The following is a 17,478-nucleotide window of genomic DNA, read 5'->3' on the forward strand; positions in this document are numbered from 1 at the left end:
TACCACAGGGACAATAAGGCCAAGGCCTACCTGCATATCTACAGCTCCGCAATTCAGGACATATGCAAGCAAGCAGGCGAAGAACTCAAATCACGTGGTCTTCTTCTGTCGGAACTAAAACCCCTCGATCAAAAAACGGCCACCCGAGAATTATATTCTAAGAACAGAAAAACCAACGAACACAGTCCATCTCGACGACACATTGACCGCAGAGATGAACTGAGGACCCACTTCACTGACGCTTCAAGAAAATTTACGTCCCGTCATGAAGCACCTGACTATCGTCCTCATTCCTCACGGGCCCACCCTGCCCAGCTAAGAACTCCGCATCTAAAGCTGTACGGGCCGAGGTACCAGCTCGGACGGACTCTCGTTTCAACGAAGGCAGACAAGAAATATCCACGCGCCGCCCGACCCACCACAAACAAGATAGATTTTGCGTGGAGAGAAGAAATCAAATTTGGAGACAGGGTTCTCCCTGAAGAGAGGCACATATCCAGAGACCTCGTAACCGAGCTTCACCCCCCCTATCACCTGCGCCCAAAAAGTCTTCAACATCGGGTGGTCCATGGGACTGGATTAAAGGAGCTCTATCCTCAAACAGAGCTAAATAGCAATCACCGGAGGAAGCCGACGTTCGCCTACAGCCTAAACTACTGACGTTGGCCTCCTGGAACACAAGAGGACACGCTCATCTAATTAAAGAAAACTGCTTGGATCTGGGACAGTTCGATATTTTTTGCCTGCAAGAAACATGGCTTCAACACAAACCCTCGATGGATGGATACGACATCGTGATCTCGCCAGCTGTCAAAGGCCTTTTAGGCCAGCCATCGGCAGGACTTCTAATTGCGGTGCGGCCAGACCAAAATCTAAAAATCGTGAAGATCACGGCCAACTGTTACGGGGTCCTGGCGGTGCTAATTGAATGGAATCGCCTGGCTGAAAATTCTAACTCACCCCCAAAAGGCCGTCCCTGACTCTCCTCGCTCTGATCACTGTCTACTGGAATCCCCAAAGGACTTCGACATCACTCTTCTGCCAAACCATGGCTGAAACAATTGATTCCATCCTTATCGATTGGGACACCCCATGGGTACTTATCTGCGGAGATCTCAACGCAAAGTGTGATCAATCCACGGAGCTACGTACGCAGCCCACTGAGCCTACACAAGCTGAACTAAGAGGCGAAGCCTGGACGACCCTTATGTCCTCCAGGAATCTACACAACGCCGCCAGGATTTGGGAAGGTCAGCCCCACTTACCTACATGGAAGAGAGGCCAGTGGTCGGCTACCGTGGACTACATCTTCGCTTCAAAAGCCCTGTGCGCAGAAATCCAAGGTTTTCAAGTGGTTGAAACTACAGCAAGTGACCACAACATTCTAACGCTGTCATGGTTCTCCATGGCTCGAAAGACAAACCACTATCTGCCTTCTGGAGTCTAATCCACAACAATCACGGCTGCGTCTGACATCTGCCAACATAAGGGCAATTACTCATCAATATGTTGCCGAAGCGGCGGACGAGTTACCCTCCGCCCCACCTTGTAGACCGAACTACCTGCCTATGCTTCTAAACTACAAGCAGCACTCACCGTCGGGTACGTCCCACCTTAAGACCCACACCCACTAGTACGATAAGCAAATAGCGCTTAAAAAAACTGCATTAAGGAAGTTCAAACGCAACGCCAAGGCAGAAAACTCTATCACCGCTTGGAACCTGTGGATTAGCGAACATCGAATCTACAAATCATGGATCAGAACGCGCCGGGCAGCCTTATATCAGCACGATGCAGAATCAATGCTCAGAGTCCTTACAACAAAAAAAACAGCTGACTTTTGGTCCCTGATAAACCACACTCAAGGGGCTACTACGACAAATATGATCAACGCAATACCGGAGCAAGCCTGGGTTACATTTATCAGCTACCTTTTCGTCAGCCCGACCCCACAGTCAACTCCGCGTTCGGACTCCACAGACGCCCCGTGGATAAACCTGTCAGCTGCACCAGACATAACTCTGGCCATTAAAAGGTTAAAATCGTCAAGAGCTCCAGGCCCGGATGGCCAGTCCAACATAGACCTAAAGAAACACCTCCACGCGTGGTCCACCTTTATCAGCATTTTGTTCGACCATTGCAGAATAACCAGGAAGATCCCACTGTCGTGGTGTAAAGCTATCATTATCCCCATTTTCAAACAGTGAAGCAGGGATCTTCCCGGAAACTACCGCCCGATTGCCCTACTGGGCATTATGGGTAAGTTCTTCGCTTCGCTCCTCCTAGTCCACTTTCAACGCTGGGCAAAATCGGCGCCGTGCAGTGATCCTCTTCAAACGGGCTTCAAGAAGAACGGCTGCACTGCACTGAACATCCTTATACTAACCCTCCTAAAGGCAAAAATAAAACAAGGCTCACAGCCAGTGTACGCTGCATTTATCGACCTCTCTCAGGCCTTCGATAAAGTCGACAGAACGAGACTATGGGCTAAATTGAAAAACTGGAACTGCCCTGAATCTGTCCTAAACCCAATAATGGCTCTCCACACTGGCACCACTCTTAATGTTCGGCTGAACAGGCAAGGTGCCCTCTCCAGGGAAATCCAAGCCAACAGAGGAGTTAAGCAAGGCTGTTCTCTGGCTCCCGCGCTCTTTGTTGCATTATTGGGGGACTACAAAGACTCTGAAGGCCTGGTCCACAGCTTCCTCCCGAAGTTCGGAAACACCACCTTGTCCCGACTTCTTTACGCCAATGACATGATCTTGTTGGACCAAACCCCCATCAGTTTACAACGGCAGCTGGACAACCTTGCAGTCTATATGTCCAATAACAACCTGCAAATAAACCAGGCCAAAACCAAGATCATGATTTTCGCGAAAACCTGCCACCGCCGGAAAAAACCTACCTCGTGGTCAGTGAATAAAATCAGAATCAAAGTGGTTTCCCACTTTAAATACCTGGGGGTGTTTTATTGACGGATCAACCCAGGAATTGAAAATGCAAGCCCATCTCTGGTCGAAAACCAAACTGTTGACCTCACAACTCAAAGCGATTGGCAGGAAGTTCGGCAAATTTTCGTTATCCCCGGCTATCAACTTCTACAAGGGAAAAATGGTCCCAGCCATAACTTATGGCATGGACGCCATGTTCACCATTCCAACACACCTCTGGCGAAAGTTAGAGGAGCACATCTGGAAAACTCTCCTTGGCCTACCTAACGCCATTCCCATTGAAGCGGTTAGAAGAGAGCTAGGGCTGCTCTCGTTAAGTGCCACTGTTAGTGTGGCCTCTCTCGCTCTGTTCAGGAAGACCCTAATCAAAGATGGCCTCCCGATCTGCAACATCATCGGGCAGGAGTTGGCCACTACGACCTGCAAAGCTGTCCTTCTCTGGATGCGCCGCCAAGAATCCATACTGGATGAACTGGAATGTTTCAAATCCGATTCGATTACGAACCCCGAAAGCGTCAACGAAAAATTGAAGATCCAAGACTGGATCAACACCATCGACAAAGCTGCTGCAATAAAATTCTTAAAACACCTCCCTCCCACGTACAACAAGCTGAAATACCCCATGGGGTACTGTCTAAAATTCCCAGACAAAAAACTGCGATCGACATTCTTAAGAGCTCGATTCAATCTGCTCCACACGAGGGAAATTCTAGGGATAAGATCTGTATCCACCATTACCACCTGCAGGCTATGCAATGCCCCGGATTCCATCGAGACAATTCGCCACCTGCTGCTAAATTGCCCTTCGCTGGAGCAAGCACGCTCAGCTTTTCTAACCCCATTGTGGCACAATTCCATCCTGATCGAAAAAAACACATGGTGGTGCTGCTTGATTTCTGGGGAAAAACCCCGCTGGGCGGTTGCCATGGCTAAAATAATCGAGGAGGCCTTTGCCAAAATCGCGAACGTGGGACTGCAACCCTCACTTGATCAGCACGACTCTTGATAGGACTGATCCACTTGAGGTCCCCTCCTGTCAGCTTGTGACTCTCTACGGAAACATGGTCTACCCAAACTACCCATCTTCCCTACTGGTCGATCACGAGTTACCCTCCACGCCGTTTTGGCCCTGACCCCACCTTAGGATTGTAAACGATCTTGACCTGGAGTGATAGCAGGCGAAACAAGCTTTGTTCGATTCTAAATTGCCATCCTCTTGTAAAAATCATTTTCTTTTGGTTATGCACAAGTAAATAATAAAAAAAAAAATAGAATAACTCCTTGGTGACTTGCAGCACACTTATAATGTGTGGTGGAGGTACCTTATACATGTATATTCTTAACATAACCTGGTGCTTTGGTAGTCGAAGGTCAATGTCGCTGTGAGAGCTGGAGATAATTCTTCCATCAGTCACTTTCCCTAAATGTACCCCTTCCCCAGACACAACATGCTTGTTTATTTGTTTTTTTACTATTTCCATTTTTATAAATGTCTGGGATAAACACATCAGTCTATTGGCAGAGCAACACATTGATGCTGCAAGTGTTCACCAATGCCTTGCTTTATCAAAGCCACTTGTGAGGTGGCCACTTTGCTTTGTATCATACATCTTATCACATAACAAATTACTGACACAGAGGTTTAAAATTAGCTCCCATAGGTGCATTTCAGGGAATGGGTGCAATCCTCTGCCAATGTTGTGTTCGAGAAGTATGGAGAAAGGTTTATACATGCAAAAGCACGGCATATGCACAGTATTTACCATGCACCAAGTGCCATCTCAGAGATCGCATTGAGTGTCTAGAGTTCAGGATAGAATATGGTACAACATGTTGGATATTACGAAAACCTTGCTCATGGACCCTGCAGTTTGTATCTAGTATCTCACCTTGGAGAAAGAGAGCAGAGATGCCATTAGTTTGCATTTAGATGTATCATTGAAGGGGGAAAACAAATAAGTGCACTAAAGGGGTCTCTCCATGACACAGGATATCACATCCTGGTAAAGGGTAGATTGGTTGTTGACCAATGTTACATTAAAAATTTCAATGCCTGGCTTAATATGCATTAGGAACAAAAAATCAATGAAAAATAACTTTCAGTATTTGGCGCCATGTTTTTTTTATTCCCACTTCGACTAGTGTGTGTCCAATGCAGATGCTTTCGTTTGGCAGGTTTTGTTATGATATTTGAAGCTTATCATTACCCTGTAGATGGCTTTTGCACTATGGGGCACTAATCTAAATTGTCAAAACATTTCCTTTCTTATTGGGTGTTCTGTTTTTATAGAATGCACTTGTTTTTGCATGATCTCTAAATGGGAAAAATGTGTTCTACTTTTAGGTAGATAGGTAGACATACGAGGACAGCCTATAAGGAATCCCAGCAACATGGCATGGAAATACCTTAGTGCATCTCAGCTGGTTGCGCATCAAAAATATAATATAGGTTTCTCTCATTCAGAAATATTAATTCCATTGTAGGGAAATCTGAAATACTTTTAGCTGTACCAGAGACATTTTAGTTGATTGTCAGGAAGAATGATATTGATATACCATTATATATGTATGTTTCTTGTAGAGTAGAATTTACATCAGAAATTAGTTATATTTGCTTTGTTCATGTTCTTGGTCTTTCTGTAATTCCTGTCTCTTTTCTAGCAGTAGAGTCAGTGGTGGAACGGCAGACTGGGATGAATGCCAAGGCAGCAGTTATACGTGCAGAAACTGCAGACAGTTGTTTTACACTGAAAAAGGACTAAAGAGTCACATGTGCTTCCACAACCAGCAATGGCATTCACCATCAGAGGTTCTAGAGCAACAGGTAAAATATATGAGGGAGGGTACAGCAGGACGTCTTGCATTTAGTTTTTTTTTAAATACCAGTAGTTATATCTTATCACGTTTACATTTGGCTTGTATCCTTACAAGGAAATCTTATAGAGTGGGATGTCACTTATCAAACTAGCTGCAGCATGAACTTTTGGTTCCTTTCAAGGAGTTATGCCCCTAGCAGTCAGATCCTTCACTTGTAAAAATAACATTTAGACTTGTCTCAGTAAATGCACTATATTGTGACATAGTTCTGATACAACTCTACCGGCATCCTGTGTGTGCTTTGCTAAGGGCATTTGGCCAGCCATCTGATGGGCTTGCCTGTGTGTTTGAATGATCCTTTGTAACATAGCTCTCTTGTCACTTTACGATTTAAGGCGGTAACGATTTTCGATCTGAAAGAGAAGAGGTCAATGCTGTATGAGCATAGAGACAAGAAGTAGGACAGTCACGGCCATACCCATTTTAGACACCATATGGGAAGCCGGAGAGAAGATCCTAGCCAATCTACTATCTACACCCGCTACAGCAGCTAGCCCGGAGAAGAAATACAAGGCTCCAGAGGATGCATCACTGTGCTTGCGAGGGTACCCAAAACCTGATTCAGTCATCACTGTGGCTGCCAGGAAAAACTCATGGACCACGCTTCCCCATTAACGGCTCCGCCGGAAAAGGAAGGTAGGAAACTTGAAGCAATAGGCAGGAAAGTATCAGCTTCTGCGTGGTTATCCATCTGAACAGCGAATGCCCTTGCAATGACGACGAGATATGACATGGAACTGTGGCACAAGATGTCCCAAGTTCATGGATTACCTACGTACCACATTTCAGGAAGAAGCATGGGCTATCGTTAGGGACGGCAATTCAATGTCTGACCACATGATAGACTCGGCAGCAGATGCAGCAGAGTCTGGGTTCAGACAGATGGCGCATGGATCTGTTCTTAGACGCCAAGCATGGATGATGGCTACCAACTTTAGGCCTGAGTTGCAAGCACAAATCCTTGACATGCGGTTTGATGGCAAATACTTGTTTGGCAAAAAGGTTGACGATCACCTGAAAGGAATCGAAACAAACACTGATACAGCCAGGGCCATCAGCTCAGTAAGGAACAAAGAAAGGGAACAGCGTAATTTAGCTCTTTTCTTGGTGGATTAGGGAAGTTCTGATCTTAAAACAGACTCTATTACATGCAGAGGTCCACCTCAGTGAATCAACCATCCAATCGGTATCAGCAGTCCTCCACGAGATACATGACACAGAGAAGCATGCTTGGGACAGAAGGGACCAGTTGTCCAAGCAAAATTGACTTGAAGTACCCTCTCCTTCCACACTGTCGGGAGGGAGAATCTCCGTCACCTACATCAGTGGAAAAATATCACTTCAGACAAGTGGGTGCTACAGATAGTAAGCAAAAGACACACCATTGAGTTTCTCACTGGTGCACCAGCTTTACTGCCACACGCACGTTACACCCATCACTTGGCCCCGCTCAACTTTATCTGGTCAAGAAAAAGAATAGACAGTGGCTCCCAATTCTAGATCTTCGTGCGTTAAACAAATACATGAAGCACATAAAGTTAAAAATAAGCTCACTAGAACAGGTCTTGCCATGGCTTCAAAAGGGCTAAATTCTGGTGAAAATTGAGATAGACGCTACCTGAGGTTCACAGTGGAAGACAAGCATTTCCAATTCCTCGTCCTTCCCTTCAATCTAATTTCGGCCCGAGGGTCTTCCATCAAATGTCTTGCCCTGGCGGCGGTTCATCCAAGAACATCCTGTCATTCAAATAAAGGAAATCACAAATTTTAGGTGTCTCCGTCAACAATTACAAATCTGTGGTCACGCCGGCACAAAACACCCTCTTTCTAGGAGTGGAACTGAATACCCGCATTCTGTCAAACTAATAGCAGCAATCTCACAACTAGCCAGCTGGTTCTTGAGGGCATGCACTACCACGGTGCATCACTACAAATTCCTAACAATCCCTACTGGGCATGCTGTCATCATGTATAGGACTGGTTCCAAATTGCAAGTTGAGAATGAGGCTGATCCAGAAACCATTGGAGTGACAATGGGCACAAACATCAGGTTTGTGGGAAGACACCGTACACCTTTCAGGCGCCTTCCATCAAGCGCTACACTGGTGGCTGACTGAGCAAATTCTAGGTCAGGTCATGCCTTTCCAAACCCCAACCTCCACGTTCCTCTTAAGTCACATGCATCCTTGTCGGATGGGGAGCCCATCTCTGAGACTTACAGGCAAAGGGCCCAAACAGGAATCAGACTCGCATATCAATGTACTGGAACTGAGAGCCATTCCATGGGCGCTAAAGCCCTTTCAACCGGTCCTCTCAGGCCAGGCGTTCATGTCATGATGCCTACCCCCGGACATGCGGACCAAGCCCATCAGCCCCGGGAGCAGGCATCCAGATATTTATTAAAACCCCAGCAGCCCCGGCTAGGGGCTGTCTGGGTTCAGTCCTGGCGCCTTAGGCACCAGGCTCATAATAGAAATCAGTCCTGGCGCCATAGGCGCCAGGCTCATAGATATTACTTACCTCATGCAGACCCGTGAGGCTTGGATGGGACTATTTTGTTACAGGGACTATTTTTTACTCGGGTGTGGTTCTGGGGAACTTCTTACCTGGAACTACTTTGGAGGCTATTTAAACCACGCCCGATCAGGAACACACGCTTCGCGTTATTCTGCATCCAGCAGCGTAACGTTCACCGTGCCTGCAGTCAGCATCCAGTCTTCAGCCACGCCCATCTTGAATCCAGAGCTCCTAGCAAAAGAGCAAACAAGAAGGAAAGGTTAGAACACCAACCTTATTTCAATGCTTACCTGATTCCGGATCCATCATGTCTTCGAACTTGAAAAGGACATTATTTCTGCACACGTTGCATCGCCAGCAGCAGCGCCGTGCCATATTCACCAGTCCTCACAGCATTTTTCGATCCGGCGCCGATCTCCAGCACCTGGGGGGGAAAACAAAAGAAACAACAAGGTGAGCTAAGAGAGCCGACAAATACAACCTCTTACCACCATAGGCTTACCTGATTTACCACCGGAGGCATTACCCTTTAATACGCCTCATCTTCATTTGCCGCACCTATAAAGGGAGAAAACAACAAGTTAAAGTCATGGAACTTCTACCGGACAGTGTTGGGTAATGCAGACTCTTACCTGAACGCCATCAGCTGCCTCCAAGCAATATTCTTTTGAACCAGTTGCAATTCAACAAGGGAATGGAATAAGAGTGATCATCGGACATATTGAACTCTTTGAACTTAATAAACCCCGGAGTCAATATTCCTCCGGAGCTCCTCCACCACCTTCAAACCAGTGAAGTAACTGGTATATACGCGCCCCTGCATGCCATGCAGGATGGAGAGCTCATCATTTAAAAACATAAGGTGAGGTTACTAAAGGGGATATTGGAGGTGACAAGAGGGGAGAACGAGAACAGTGGAAGGGGGCCATCACTAAAATCCATGGGTGGCTAAATCCCTTTCTCCACCTGCACTTCTACGGATCAAGCAGACGATATTAGGCGGGCCAGTCCAGACAGTCATCTCGGCACTACGCATCATGTTGGTGGAGACCGCAGCTGTCCGGGTCCGATCGACGCCCCTGTGGGAACCAGGTGAGCGTAACAGTTCACCATACAAACGGAAAACACATCCTCAATGCATTACACGAACAAGCAAGGGGGCACGAGGTCAGGGATGCTGTCTACAGAGGTGAAGAAACTCTGGAAGTGGGCTCTCGCACAGAAGGTTCAAATCAGAGCAGAGCACCTTCCGGGGAAGGACAACATTCTGGCAGACCAACTGAGCAGGGACTTCTCCACGTCACACAAATGGGAGCTTGATTGGACCAAGATCAAACAGATTTTCAGAATATGGAATCACCCTCACAGCAATCAGCCACAACACAGAATGCCCCATCTCTGCATCCAGGTACTCGGAAAGGTATATGCTGGGGGATGCCTTCTCTCTGACATAGACAGCTGAGTTCCTTTACGCCTTCCCACCGATACCATTGATTGCCAGGGTACTGAGATGGGTGAGAGGAAAGCCTTGCAGGATGATTTTAATAGCACTGGTCTGGGCTAGGCGGGTCTGGTACCAAACTCTTCTACATATGTCGCAGACCACACCCATATGTCTCAGAACTCATCAGGAGTTACTAACCAGACAGAAGGGGAAAATCCTTCACCACAACCCAGCGGCTCTCTCTCAGGGCTTGGTTGCTGAAGAACGAAAGCACAGTGACCTAACGCTGCCATACCAATGCTGGGTTTCATCCGAGCATCCAGGGCGCCTTCCACATGCAAGACATATGCAAGGAAACTGAACTCTTTACGACCAGGGGTGCAACGCTACAGCTCGATGCTACAGCTCGACCCGCGGTCGGTCACAGTAGATCAAGTGCTGCCTTATCTGCTTCACTTGGCAGAAGCAGGCTTTTCTCAAGCGTCTATCAAAGTTCACCTCTCTGCTATCACATGTAACTCCATGGGCCCTGGAGCTACATCTTTTGGCTCAGAACCTGCAGTAAAAATCTTAATGAAGGGTTTACTTAGGACCTTTTCACTGGTGCCTTCAAGCTGGAGTCTCAACACTGTATTAACAGCGTTAATGACTTGTCCATGCAAATGCTTCGCGCAAATGCTATCTAAACTTGCACTCATGAAAGGTTACATTCCTGGTGGTGATCAGGTTGGCAAGACGGATCAGCGAACTGCAACCCTTTTCACCCGATCCTCCGTTTACAGTCTTCATGAAGGATCTGGTGGTCCTCAGGTCTCAAGTTCCTTCCCAAATTGGTGTTTAAAATTACTCTATCATAGCGTATCGTACTGCAATTATTTATCAAAATTCATACTTGCAGCGCTGAGTGCGCCCTACATTTGATAGACCTGTTGCAAGTCCTTAAATTCTACATGCAGCGCACTAGCTCATTTCACACGTCCACCAGGTTGTTTCCTTTGCATACTCTCGCAAGGGACAAGTAATTTCTAAACAAGGCCTTGCCTGACGGGTGGTAAACTGCATTACCCACTGTCACAAGACCATAGGCAAACCACTTACCCATCCTGCTACTGCCCATTCAACCGGAGGGAGGGCAGCCACAGCGGCATTCCAGGCGGGAGTGACCATGAAGGTCATATGCAGGGCGGCTACCTGGAGCACGCTCCATACGTTAGACAAGCACTACTGTTTGGAAGAGGACACCGGAAGGGAATCAGCTGTCAGACACACAGTCCTGCGACACCTGTTTGCGTGAGGTAGGAGCAGCCATTGTTCTTTCCCTCCTTCCCTTCATGTTCAAGCTTGCATGATGTGTTCTGGGTATTCTCTTTGGGTACTATTATGAAACTACTGCATGCTTGAGTGAAGTAGGTGGCATGCTTCCACTGCTTGGTATTCTAGTCAAGCATGTGAATCTATGAAAGAAGTTACTTACCTGTAACTGTATTTCTCCAGCATTGGTATCTTTCATAGATTTACATGCTCCCGCCCACCTCGCCGGTGAGGCTGCTTCCTATGCAGTCAGTCATCAATATATCAGTCAGGCAGTTTCCTGCAGTGTTGGAGATTGAGCCTCAATTGGTGAGGAGGAGCCAGACCTAATGTGCAATGCAGAGGGGACGCAGAGGGGAAGTTAAAACTCTAGACCGCCCGAGTGGCAGCGAAGCAGGCCGTTGCCCAAAGATCCCAGCAGGGACGCGGATGCGAAGAGTAAAAGTGTTACTGTGTGATTGTGTCAGTGGCTGCTGCAGAGGATTTGCCTTAGCTGATTCAGCTACTTAGTTGCAGACTTACAGCTGCTTTCACGCAGACACAAACATCGAAAGTGTTTTCTCTGTTGCTGCTGTCAGCGATGGAGAGGATTCCTTCAGCTGATTCAGGCATCCAATTACAGATTATCATCAGCTGCTCTAAGGTCACGGGCAGGAGTTGTAAAAAAAAAATAAAACAGCTGTGAATGTAGTGTCTTCGAGTCGGGGAGTCTGGGAGACCAGAGAAGACAGAGAGCAGTGGAGTGAGCAGTCTCCTGTAGACTATTGGGGAGAAATGGTTGCACCTGGATTTCCCTGGTTAAGAGGAGCTTGTGTCAGAGAGCAACTCCAGTCTGGCCCTCGTTGGAAGCAGCATGAAGGGTGAGTGCAGCAGTCTAAATGGGCGATGACACTTGATGTATCCGTGCAGGCTGCATGATTTTGTTAGCAGGGTGTCCTTCTTCCGACATACCCTCATGCAGTCAGTCACCTCTTGGAAACATAGATTATGCAAGAGATGGGGATAAAAGACAGCCAGCTGGGAGCAGTTTTGTTTAATCACTTTCTTACAATCTGAAAAAAGGGAATGTCTCAATTTTGTTCTGCATACATCGTGGTTTTCAACAGATTACGCAATGTTTTCATGCTGATATGAACATTATATGTTGATAGGCTTTGATTTGCCAATTTACTTAAAGGTTTTGTACTTAAATACAACACTTGTTTTGTATTGGACATAAACACTTCCTGAGACACATGACTTTTATGCTAATCAGCATGGCGTGCTTTTTTCCATATTTTCTGAATCACCGGAAATATGATGCAACCTTTAAAACTGGACAATGCTGGGTCTGGAAATGATGCAGGCTTCAGACCTCTTAGAACACTGTGTCCAAGACACAGATAAGTTGTCTGGTTTTGTATTGGCTAATCCCCCTTTCTTATCTATTTTTGACTGTTTGGCAGTTTTGTTTTATGAGCAACATTGTGAAAATCATATATTCTGCCATTTGATTCTGCTACATCACTGTACCTTGGTTTCTGCTCAGGGACTCAATTTCTGAGTTTTGCATACAGCACTATATTTCTGTGCTTCCAGCACATCTTAATCTTCATGGGGGTTTGATGCCTGTAGCCTTCTGTAATGCAATGGCTTCCGTTTGCTGACCTATATTCTATATGAGAAATCTATATTCTGTGTTAACTATTTTATGAGCAATGTAAGCATTCGTTTGTTTATGTTGCCCTAAATAAGTGTGCCATGTCCCCCATTTTCTAATGTACCTGCCTATAATGAGGACAGCCTAGCTGCCTCAATGAATAATGGTTTTGACTTTTATAATGTTGGACAGCAGAGCCGGACACATGGCCTTGAATGACAGTCTCACCTGTCTATCACCAGAGGGAGAGAGAGTCTGCTCCTCTTCATTCCCCACTCTGGTCAATATATTCATCCACATACCTATCATACCTATTGTTTACCCTACCCAGCATGCAATGTACCTATGGATCCCTATCTCAGTCACCCCCTTGAACTCATTGAACTCATTGCTCCATCTCAATATGGAAGGTATCGTGAAAGACACTCTTAAAGAATAAATAGTGTCTCTAATCATGTTATATTCTTCTAATCTATTGTATATGTATTCCTTTTTTCCAAAGGTCTGGAATATCTTGCCCTCTTTTATCGTTTGTGAGCATTGCTTACTTCCATTTTGTTCCCACCCCTGTTATCCAATTAAGTGTTAAGTTACATGCACAACGAGTGAATCTGCCACTACGATAATCGTAAATGACATTTATATATTTTCTTCTGAGGGAACCCACCAGCTCACTTATTTTCTTTCTCTCTTCTCTCCTCTTTTCCTCTTTTGCCTGTAGGTAGTAAGTTATTACGTACACATTTGTTCACCTATATATTTCTATTTCCTTCTCCACCCCTGAACATTTCCTTTGTCCCTGTCCCATTTGCCATTAGCTTGGAGTCCATTTCCTGGTCATCATCTCGCTTTACTTCTGTTAGAACATCTTCCGGCGAATTCTCTTTCATTCTTCATTACAAATTCAAGGATCTTTCATCGGTATATTATTCCTTTCTTTTCCTGCTTTGCATCAAGCTCAGGGGCGTCTTAATTCATACAAGGGCCATGCTCTAGGATGCATTGTCTTCTTGAGTAAAATAGTCAGTCGAGGGGACATAAGGATGGGGAGTCCATAAAGAGGATTGTTTCTTCTCCTTGTTTTTCTTCAATTCAGCAATAATGGGTATCTGGCTGTGTCCTCCGTGCCCTTTTGTATGACACTTAGGGCCTTTCTCTCTGCTTGTGTGCTCAATCTCTCGCAGTGCAGGTGTTCTCTGCCCCTCTGAAATATTAAAAATTGGTTGAGTTTCTCAAACAATAAGTATATTTTATTATCGGCACTTCCTCTTAAAACCTAAGAATTACTACTTTAATGCTTCTATGTCTTTGAAGTATGCATACCTCCTAAAAACACTAGCCACTAAATGTCCTTGGTCTTTAATTTCATTGAATGGCTGCTTCACCACCCTTTTGTGCCTACCTTAGTGTCACCTGTGTTTATCTATGCTTTTACCTAGGTGTGCCTGTAACATAGGAACAAAAGACACACACATATGTTGTTTTACCCTTACTTGCCCCACCCTTTTCATAGGTTCTCACCCCATTTTGTCCTTCTAAGTGCTGTGCTAAGCTCAAACGCCATTTCCAAACTCTCCTCTTAATTTGAAAAAGGAAACATTTCTCCTCTATTCTTGAGAGAGTGTATTATAAATGGTTGTGTCATTCTTAACACTACAGGTGTTAAATTGTCCCCTTCTTTATAATAAAAAATAACAAAAGACAAAACAGACAACATGACAAATCCAACAATAGCACAAATGGAACTTCTTCAGCCGCTCTTCTTTCTTATTGGCGCATCCATGGATAAACTGTCATTTACTTCCTGCAGAAACCAAATGGAGGCAAATGTCATGGTAAACTAACAAAGAGAACTGTACTTCCCTAAAATAGACCTTTTTTCTTTTGTCTGCATGGAGGGCAATGGCCTTGTTGCTTGTCTAGTTCCTTGACGTGATGGTGTCGTCTGTTTGTATCCATGGGCAGGTAGAATGCTATCTCATCTTTTTTTTGTAGATTTTTTGGCCTGCTTTTAGCGCTCTTTGTTTTGCTGAACATTCTTTCTGTACTCTTGCCTTTGTAGTTTTTCTTCCAATAGCATGGTACCGCCCTTATTGTTGTCCTTCCTACTCTTGATATGCCTACCCTTGACACTGGAAATAAGCACAGGTCCTATTTAAGTGCATGCAAGTGTGGCATATAGGCATACAATGTTTGCCTATCACTTAATTTCATATCCTACTATTCATTTGTTCCTTTAGTAAAACAAAACATGTATCAACCGTACTTTCATTATTTTACATGAACATAATCATAAAAGGGTTACTCCACTTTCTTTCATCCAAAGGTCTTCTCTACCTTCTTCACTAAATATGGTCATACTTATATACATATACCATTATTTACCTACACCTGCTATAGTTTACTTAGGAAGATATGCTATTAGTTTGAAACCACTGCATCCCTCACTATCTTGCACTTGTAGTCACCTGGGTCCTCTTTCTTCTAATAATGATCAATGAGGAGATCCATACACTTCTTGTGTCCATAGGCACCTTTTCTCCAGCATGGGGTCTGGCATGGATTCACATGCTCATGAATATTCCCCGTTGTCAGGCTGGGAATCCTCGGTAAAGAAAAATCAGTATCAGTTTCGTTTCTGATCTGTCTTTCGTAGTAGTAACCAATCACTGATCTCTGCGTCATACTGACCACAGCCAATGACTGCCCTCTGCCTAAGCCCCGCCTCTGGCAGCCATCTTCAGGTTTTTACCGCATGTTCAAGTGTTGGGAATCCTCGTGCTTAGCTCTCAAGCTTTTATTACGTGTTTCGTGCTTTTTCAGGTGAATTTTCACATTTTTTCGGTTAATCGAGCCTCAAGCTCCACCGTTTCTACTCCCGTTAACGGCTACCCGTTGCAGGATTTTCCTACGCCCCTCAAGTGTGAAGATTTCGTCGAATCAACTTCTTGGAGGATTCCAGAGGATTTGCGGCCTACTTCGAGATGGCCCAGGATGCAAGTTCGTCACCCGGACCCAAGCTGTTTCGCAGCTGGCCTGGATGCGGGCTGCAGAATGTGTTTAAGGAGGACGAACATTTGCGATGCCTCTACTGTCTTCATGGGGACAAGACTCATGTAGAGAAGGACTGCCAGTTCTGCAAGAACTTGTCGGAGCGGACCATGAGGGACCGTCAATCCCGTCTCGCCAGCTGGTTGGAGAAGGGCCCAACGGGTGAGAAGAAGAAGAAAGGGTCCGAGCGGGCTTCTAAGTCCTGTGCGGGCGCCCCGGCGACGGGGGCCCAACACCAGGCCAAGCGCCGTGAGTCCGCTGGCTCCGGGAGCGCCGAAAGGTCAGGCTCTTCGGTCGCCAGGCAGGGCGCGCCTTCCCCGGCACCGTCAACCACGAGCCAGCGCTCCGGTTCGGGGAAGAGGAAGTCCGAGACCCCGGGTAAGCTTCGGGAGAAGCCCCGTCCGATCTCGGAAGAGGGGGAGTGAGGCGTCGCCCCTCCCCCTAAGGAGAAGGCCCGGGACGCACCTAAGGTGGTGAAGGCCCCTACCCAGCAGGCAAAGGCCTCTATCGAGGCGATAGCGGTGACTCTGGCCAAGCCGGCAGAGAACCCGCCAGCGGAGACTGCCTCCGGGACTAGAGTTTCCCTGCCGCCAAGGAGGGAATCCTCTTTTCAGCCCATCGTCATGGCCACCATGATGGAAGAAGCGAGGGGGGGCACGGTAGCCTCCTCGAGCTCGGAATCAGCCTCGGAGGAGGAACTGACCGTAAGGAAGATCCTCGGGAGATAACCGAGGAAGACGACGATGGTGAGGAAGAGCAGCCTTCCCTTCCGGCACAGCCGAAACCTAGGCCTCAGGATAGCTTGGCGGCCATTTTGTCTGCGATCCAGTCCTTATGCTCTGAGATAAGGACGAGATTACCACGGCCCAGGCCGTAGGACCCGCAACCTGGCCCGTCGGGAAGTCCTCAGAACAAACGACGGAGGACCCAACCCTCTCCTCCACTCGCCCCCGTAAGGCCTACAGTTCCCTCCTCATCCTCTCACGAGTTGGGAGATGACGGTGCGATGGGCTCGGCGACGGGTTCTGAGGGCGACGGTGACGACGACGGAACGGGTCTCCCGTCTCCCGTTGCACGGGCCTCGCCGTCCGACGAGATTGGCTCATTCCACGCCGTGATCGCCAGGGCGTCCGAATTGTTCCAGCTCTGCCCAGGGGAGCAGAAAAAGGAAGGTTTCCTCTATCGGCGCCGGGAGGCCAAGAGGAAGACTGTCATTGCGGTGCCTCTAATCGATGACATCTGGAAGGAGGGCCTGTCGGTTCTCAAAAACCCCTCCACGGCACCAGCCAAACGGGACCGGTACGAGAAGAAGTACCGGGTCCCCGAAACCGCTCCCCTGTGCCTCAGGACCCAGCCAACGCCAGACTCGGTCGTCTCGGCGGCGGCGAAGATGAAAGCGGCGGGGTCAGGAGCCTCGACGTCGAATTCCTCGCCTGACGGCGAGGGAAAGAAGTTGGACGCCATGGGGCGGCGGGTCATTTCGTCGGCGGCGACGACGATCAAAGCGGCCAACGCCCTGGCGATCGTGGCCCGTTACGACAGGGAGCTCTGGTTTAAGCTGGCCCCCATATTAGACTTCCTACCGGACGACAAGAGGTCCGAGGCCATGGAAATACTTCAAGAAGGCGAGGTGGCGTCGGGCCACGCCATAACGGTGGCAACCGATATTGCCGATACCGGGTTCCGCC

This window comes from Ambystoma mexicanum, chromosome 2p (assembly GCF_040938575.1).
Source record: "Ambystoma mexicanum isolate Mex_15411 chromosome 2p, UKY_AmexF1_1, whole genome shotgun sequence".
Classification (NCBI taxonomy): Eukaryota; Metazoa; Chordata; class Amphibia; order Caudata; family Ambystomatidae; genus Ambystoma; species Ambystoma mexicanum.